The sequence below is a fragment of the Limanda limanda genome, chromosome 16 (assembly GCF_963576545.1).
Source record: "Limanda limanda chromosome 16, fLimLim1.1, whole genome shotgun sequence".
Taxonomy (NCBI): Eukaryota; Metazoa; Chordata; class Actinopteri; order Pleuronectiformes; family Pleuronectidae; genus Limanda; species Limanda limanda.
The window spans coordinates 2,165,983-2,172,777 of record NC_083651.1 but is presented as its reverse complement, the minus strand read 5'-3'; positions in this window follow the sequence as shown (position 1 = coordinate 2,172,777).

Genomic DNA, 6,795 nt, shown 5'->3' with positions numbered 1-6,795 from the left:
TATTCATGAATGCATTAATGTTATAAGAATCACTATTGACACAATAACTGTTTTTCTGATGCCAGGATGTGTTCTCTCTCTTTCACTCAAGGTAGAGGAAGGCGGACTCTTCCAGGAAACACACACACACATTAATGATTACATTTCCACACACTTAATATAGGTTAAAAAAAAACATTCCAGTAAGGGCGCATGCATTACATTTCTTTATGCTGGATATATGGTGCTGTCTGGTAAAAGTGTACAGTTGCAACCAGGAATCTGTTTTGTAAAAGCTTGCCCTGTGCTGTGGGTCTTTGTGATTCCCTTAGTATAAGACATACTCAGCTGTAATGTTATAAACCTGCCTAGCAACTCATTACATGTTCCTTCCGATGGAGACTCTCCCTGTGTCTGGTGTTAGTTAGACATTCTTGCCGGGCTGCATACAGTTCCTGATGCTCTTTACACACAGACGCACAGTTTAAGCATATAATCAAACAAAGGCTAGTTTTTCTACATCCTTCATAGTTATGGTTTAACTGCGTACAGTGATAGAGGTGTGTACACGTGCAGACATGAAACTTTAGCGCATGCAATAAAAGTGAAAGTCACATTTTTAAAGCTCAGTTTTTGTTTTCTTGTCGGAACGTTTCTCCTCCTCGTGGAAAACGTTCCCATCAGCCTGTTTTTTCCACCTCAAGGTGACGCCACTCAGTCCGTTCTCCTTCAATCTGTCCTGGAGCTGAAAAACAGAAATGGCAGCTATTTGAAATACTTTTAACAGATTCCTTTGCTCTCTAATACAAAGAGTTATGTGTTTTTAGTCAATTCAATTCTATTTATATAGCGTGTAAATCATAATAGACATCATCTCTAGGAACTTTACATAGAAAGTCAAGACTTTCAAATGTATAGAGAAACCCAACCGTTCCCACAATGAGCAGCACTTTGGAGACTGTGGAGAAAAAACTCATAAACTGGAAGAAACCTCTAGAGCCAGACTCAAGGTGGGCAAGAAGGAGAGGGGGGGTGTAAAAGAGGAAGAGAAGAGAGAGAGATAGTGGGAGGAGAGGAGGCTGGAAAAGAGGGGATGGAAGAGGAAGACAGGGGGCGAGAGAATAGAGAGCGACAAACAAGAGAGATCATTATTAATGGAATGATGTTATTAATAACAGCACTAATAATTCATCATATCAAAATAATAATAATGATAATAATAATTAAAAGGAGAAGATTTAGTATAATAATTGTTGTTTGTCTGAATCCTGCAGCTCCGGACAGCATCAGGTCCCAAAGTAACATTTTCTTTTGAGGTATTTTTGGTCTTTATCAGAAAGATAATATTTACATGGACACTGCTCTTTCGTGGCAGGAGCTGTAACTGCTCAGCTACCAAGATATTTGTCTGCTGGAATGTTTGTATTTTGTGATCGTCACATAGCAATCATGCCAAAATCAGGATTCATCTTTCCTGGTCTCAAATACAAAACTGCAGATCTACATGAGCATTTCCTGGAAGAATAATCTGTCAACAGGATTATAACTCTTCTTTCTTCTGGCTGCTTTGCATTGTAGAACATCTGTGACTGGAGTTTTATTGACATTCACTCCTTCATGGTTATTTGATGATGTCAAACTCTGTAATACATTTGTCCAGGGTCTATGAAGGAGTTATTGTTTCAGGGTGGATTTTGGAGACTTGCCTGTTTCAGAATCTGTTCTTTCTGGTCATTCAGATCCACAGAGGAGCCCTGTATCTTCACCCTCACCACCGCCTTCACTGCTGCTTAGACAAAGAAGGAGAAGAGAAACAGAACACGTTTAATGTGGTCTGTGGTTTTGTGAAACCTACAGTTATTCCTGTGGAGATAGAACTACTCAGATCTTTGATTTAAAACACAGAGTGAGGAACCTCTGCTCTCTGCAGGTTCCTACAGGTTTTAACAAGATAAATATAAGACTTTTTAAGACCACTTTGAATAGAATTTAAGACCTATTTCACGACCATACTGGCAAAAAGTATGAAGGAAAATTACTAACAAAGAAGAAATAAGTCACAGAATTACTTACAAAGTAAATTTATACCCGTTCAACATAAGAACAATAACAATACACAAGTCAAACAAGCTTTAAACATGCATTAAACATCCCATCGAACACTACAAAACGTTAGCCAATCGGCTGTTTGTAATGTCAATAGATCACAATTATTATTTATGACCTCATCTGAGTCACGTCAGGTTTTCATCTGCATGAACAGCCTTCAGAAGCTAGAGTAGATGTGAATGCAAAAAAGGAGTATCACGGCTACCGGACATGTGTCGTTGAGTCGTCGTGATGGATCATATCTATGTTTACAGGTTTTAACCACAAATAACCACACAGATATTTATATAAACAGTTATATGAGGGACAGATGGTGGTTGACTCTCAATCATAATGTAGGATGTGATCAAACTTTCCTGACCCGCACACTGGAAACTCCAGAATGACGAGAGAATAAAAACTGTAAGTAAAGGAAGGATTCAGTCTTAAAAAGGTCTTAAATTTGATTCGGCCAGAGCTGAGAAGTTAGAGGTTTTGTAGTGTTCGATGGGATGTTTAATTTCCTTCTCTGGACATGTTTTATGAAACATCCTTTTATTTCAATTTATTTCAGTATTTTTAATGCATGTTTAAAGCATGTTTGACTTGTGTATTGTTATTATACATTATGTATTATACGCCAGGCCCGGCCCGGAGAGAGAGACAGAGAGAGAGACAGAGAGAGAGAGAGAGAGAGACGCTTCACCTTAATTCATATTAATTCATATTAATTCATATTAATAAGTGAACATGTGGATGTTATCAGCGACGTGTTTCCTCCGCTGGTCACATCCACATGTTCACTTGTTAACGTGAATTAAATTGAGAAGGAGGAGGAGACGTTTCTTTCCTCTTAACGGAGACACTTTATTTTCTCGCTGTACAGCAGCAGCATCACTCCCATCACGCTGTCAGAGGTCATTCACTTTATGTTGTTCACACATTTTAACTCCTTTTCCCAAGAGTCTCACTGTGTGTCTCTGTGAGCGAATGAGTGGGGGCGGAGCCCCGGGGCCTGTGTGTGTGTGTGGTGTGTGTGTGTGTGTGTGTGTGTGAGAGAGTGTGTGAGTGTGTGTGTGTGTGTGAGTGTGTGTGTGTGTGTGTGTGAGTGTGTGTGTGTGTGCGTGTGTGTGTGTGTGTGTGTGTGTGTGTGTGCGCTGTCTGGGGGCACACACACGCATTCGCCCGGACAACACTCCCGGGCGCGCGACACAGTTTGAGAATCCATACATTTTTAAGACCTGGCCGAATCACATTTAAGACCTTTTTAAGACTTTTTAAGGCCTAAAATTTCGATTATTAAATTTAAGACCTTTTAAGACTTTTTAAGACCCCGCGGGAACCCTGTCTCTGGGCTGCATGTTGCCTACAAGACAGTCTGATCAGGCCTGTCAGAAAACTCACAAATAAGCAAATAAGCAGCAATAAAAATACAAAAAAGATTCTCACTTGGGACGCTGTAGCAGACAAAAGGTTTTCTTGCTTCACAGGGAATTAATCTCCATTTTCCTCCCTCGTTCAAATCTGCAACACCACATACGACTTCCATCGAGCCAAGTGGGTTGAAACCCGGGAACCAGGAGCTGAAAGAGAAGTGACTCCCGTCGGACCAGTAAATCTGAGGATCTCTGTACAAACCGATCCATGCCCCATGGTCACCTGGTTTCAAGTTCTTTATCTCTTCGTTGTCAGTGTCGTTCCTCACAGTGGCCAGATCTGTGAAGTGTTCTCTGCAGTGCTTCTGAGCATCAGACCAATTCTTTGCTGTATTCACTCGCACAAACTCGATTCCTCCTGCAACTGAGTCTGAGACAAAAGAGGGATTGTTGAGATCACACAATGGATTTCAAAATCATATCTTAAACATGATGTTGTATCGTAAAGATCAATATAAAGCACAACATTACCATTGTAGCAGACAAATGGATGCAGTTCGTGGCAGAAATAATCAAACCATGTTCCTTCTCTATTCATGCACACACAGAACTGATTGGCTCCTTTATAGTTTGGTTGGTCATGTCTCCAGTTCCTATATTCATCTCCACTCTGGTTGAACCCATCTGACCACTTCCAGTCCACATGACTGTACAGGCCGATCCAAACCTGAGACCTGTGACCAGCAGCAGGAACGGTGTCTTTCAGTTCCTCCATTTCTTCAGTGTTTCCCACAGTGGCCAGGTCGGTGTACTTCTCTCTGCAGTAGCTCTGAGCTTCAGTCCAAGTCTTTGCTTCAGACACAAAGTGGTACTGGTGGAGGAGGCAGGTGGAGAAGGTGAGGCACCCTGAGGAGGAAAACAGTTATTGTTGTTATGTATGAGGACTCAAATTAATCTCTATATTCAGATTTCCTGTTAGACATCATACAAACAGTTAAATTCACTGACCTGAGAGACACAAGACACCAAAGAGGATCCGGTCCATCCTGATGCTGCTCGGTGGACTGTCTGTCCCAGTGTCCTCCACCAACACCTAACTGATCCAGCTCTAGTGCAGCTTTAGGGAAATGTAACTCCAGCTCCTCCTCTGCTACAGACAATAGTCAGTGTTCTTTATGCAAAAAGGCAAAGATGCAAACAACGACATTTTTCTCGTTTATTTCTGGTAGCATTTTTAGACGTTCTCTAGCTTCAACTCAATTTAATAAATTGCCTGCAATATAATTTCTTCTCACATAAAGCTAAAATAAAATTATTACATCAACTAGTTGATTGGTTAGGTTGATTTACATAACACCAAAGTATCATTTATCTACATAGATGATGTGAAATTGATTTTAGTTAGTCCAACACAAAATTATATAATTGGAAATTAATAAGGCAATATAGCTTTTCATCTTATCCTCCATTTTTTTCCAAATGCTCAGAAGCAGGCGTATTAAAAATCAACCAACATTGAAAATTTTTTGGTTTGCTTACATACAACAAATATCAAGAAACTAACTGATCAGGAAATAAAAGCAACACAATCCTCACAGTTATCCTGAATTCAACATCAATACAAATAAATATAGTTTTGTACTTGGAATATATTCACTTTTATTTGAATACATTTTATGCTAAACCCTTTGAAGTGCACTGGAAAGAAATGGTAATCTTAACAGCTCTGTAGCAGAGTGACTTGCAGAATAAGAGGCCAAGAAAACTACAGTGTTCTCCTAATATTCAATATGATATCCATTCAGCCATAAAGAAGCCAATTTACAAAGAAATGTCTCCCCTTGCATCTGGCAATATTGATCACACTTTTTCAGAAATAGCCATTCACCAGTTTGACTCTCATGCCCAGCTACAGTTACAGCTAAACTGTGACTGTAAATGAAAACATTTACAGACCAACAGAATCTGGTTTTAACTCATTAAAACTCATTAAAGCAGTAATTATAATGGAGCCTCTAATCTGTAACAGAGTGAATGGCAGCATTACGAGGTGATTCACAACTAAAGGAAACGACAGTAAAATCGTGTTAATGTCCATTTGGCCTGAGTTGAGTCATGAAGGTGACAAGGCAGCAGCACGCAAGTGGTGTAGAGCAGAGACAAAGTCACATAGATGGAAAGGGGAAGTTATGTGGACAAAATTTCCATATGTGAACAGACTTCTCCCAGCTCATGGAAATCCAGTCATTAAACATGTGAGAACCATGATGACATCACTGAGGTCACAGAACTTTGTCGGCTGTGTTTCCTGCTCATGCAAATAACTTTATTTTCACCTGCTGCATCTTTGCATTGAGCTTTTGCCAATTCAAATTCATTTCTGAAATATTACTCTGCGAGAAATGGAGAACCTGACGAAGACGCTTACGGTGAGATGAGTTTAAAAAAAACAGCTTCTAGTTTCAGACAAAAATCCACAAATACCTGGTGTTGCCTACTGTCACAATGTTCAAGAGTGATCTCCATACCGTTCCATCAATTTGGTTATCAAAATAAAATATAAAACACTAACATTTCTAGGGCTGCAAAGCAGCACTGGGCGGGCCCGAGCACATGCATTTTGAAGCGTTGCATGCGTTTTGCCTGAAAGAATTAAATAATGACTGAGAAAATATTGACACAAAGAGCTGTTCAGGGCTGGACTCTGATCATGAGACAGAAGTTTGGTGGTGATAGGACAATGCAAAGTGGAATTATGACAACATTGTCTCCTTTGGCGACGGATGAACCTACGCCGTACCTCAATGTTTACACGGTTTGAGGAAATGTCCCAATTCTGAGAGAGAGAGAGAGAGAGAGACGTGACCTTTGTAAGACAAAGATTCCTTTGATATTTGACCGGCTCAGCATCAAAGGATTCATGGTCGATGTATGGCCAGAACATCGTGTTTTCATGGCGTGTAATCAAACTTTGACGCCACGCCACGGTCACACCGTGTGACGAAAAAAAAATCTGTCTGTCAGTTTTTATCTCCATCTTGTTGTGATGACACTCATCTCAATTTGAAGTTGATCCGATGAAAGCCCTGGTACAAGTACATCAAAGTAAAAATGTGGAATATGGCCAAAATGGCCACTAAATGCAAAACAGCAGGCTTCCTGTTGTGTTTTTCCAATTGCACCAAGAGACTTTTTTGTTTGTCTGGTCATGATACACATGAATATTGATTTTTGTGAAGATCGGTCAATGTGAACACGTTCCAGGGGTCTCGGGGGATTTTGCGACGCCCATTAAAAATTCCTTCAGAATACGTAAATTTTCACCACTTTCTAACTTTCTGCAAATTTTGGT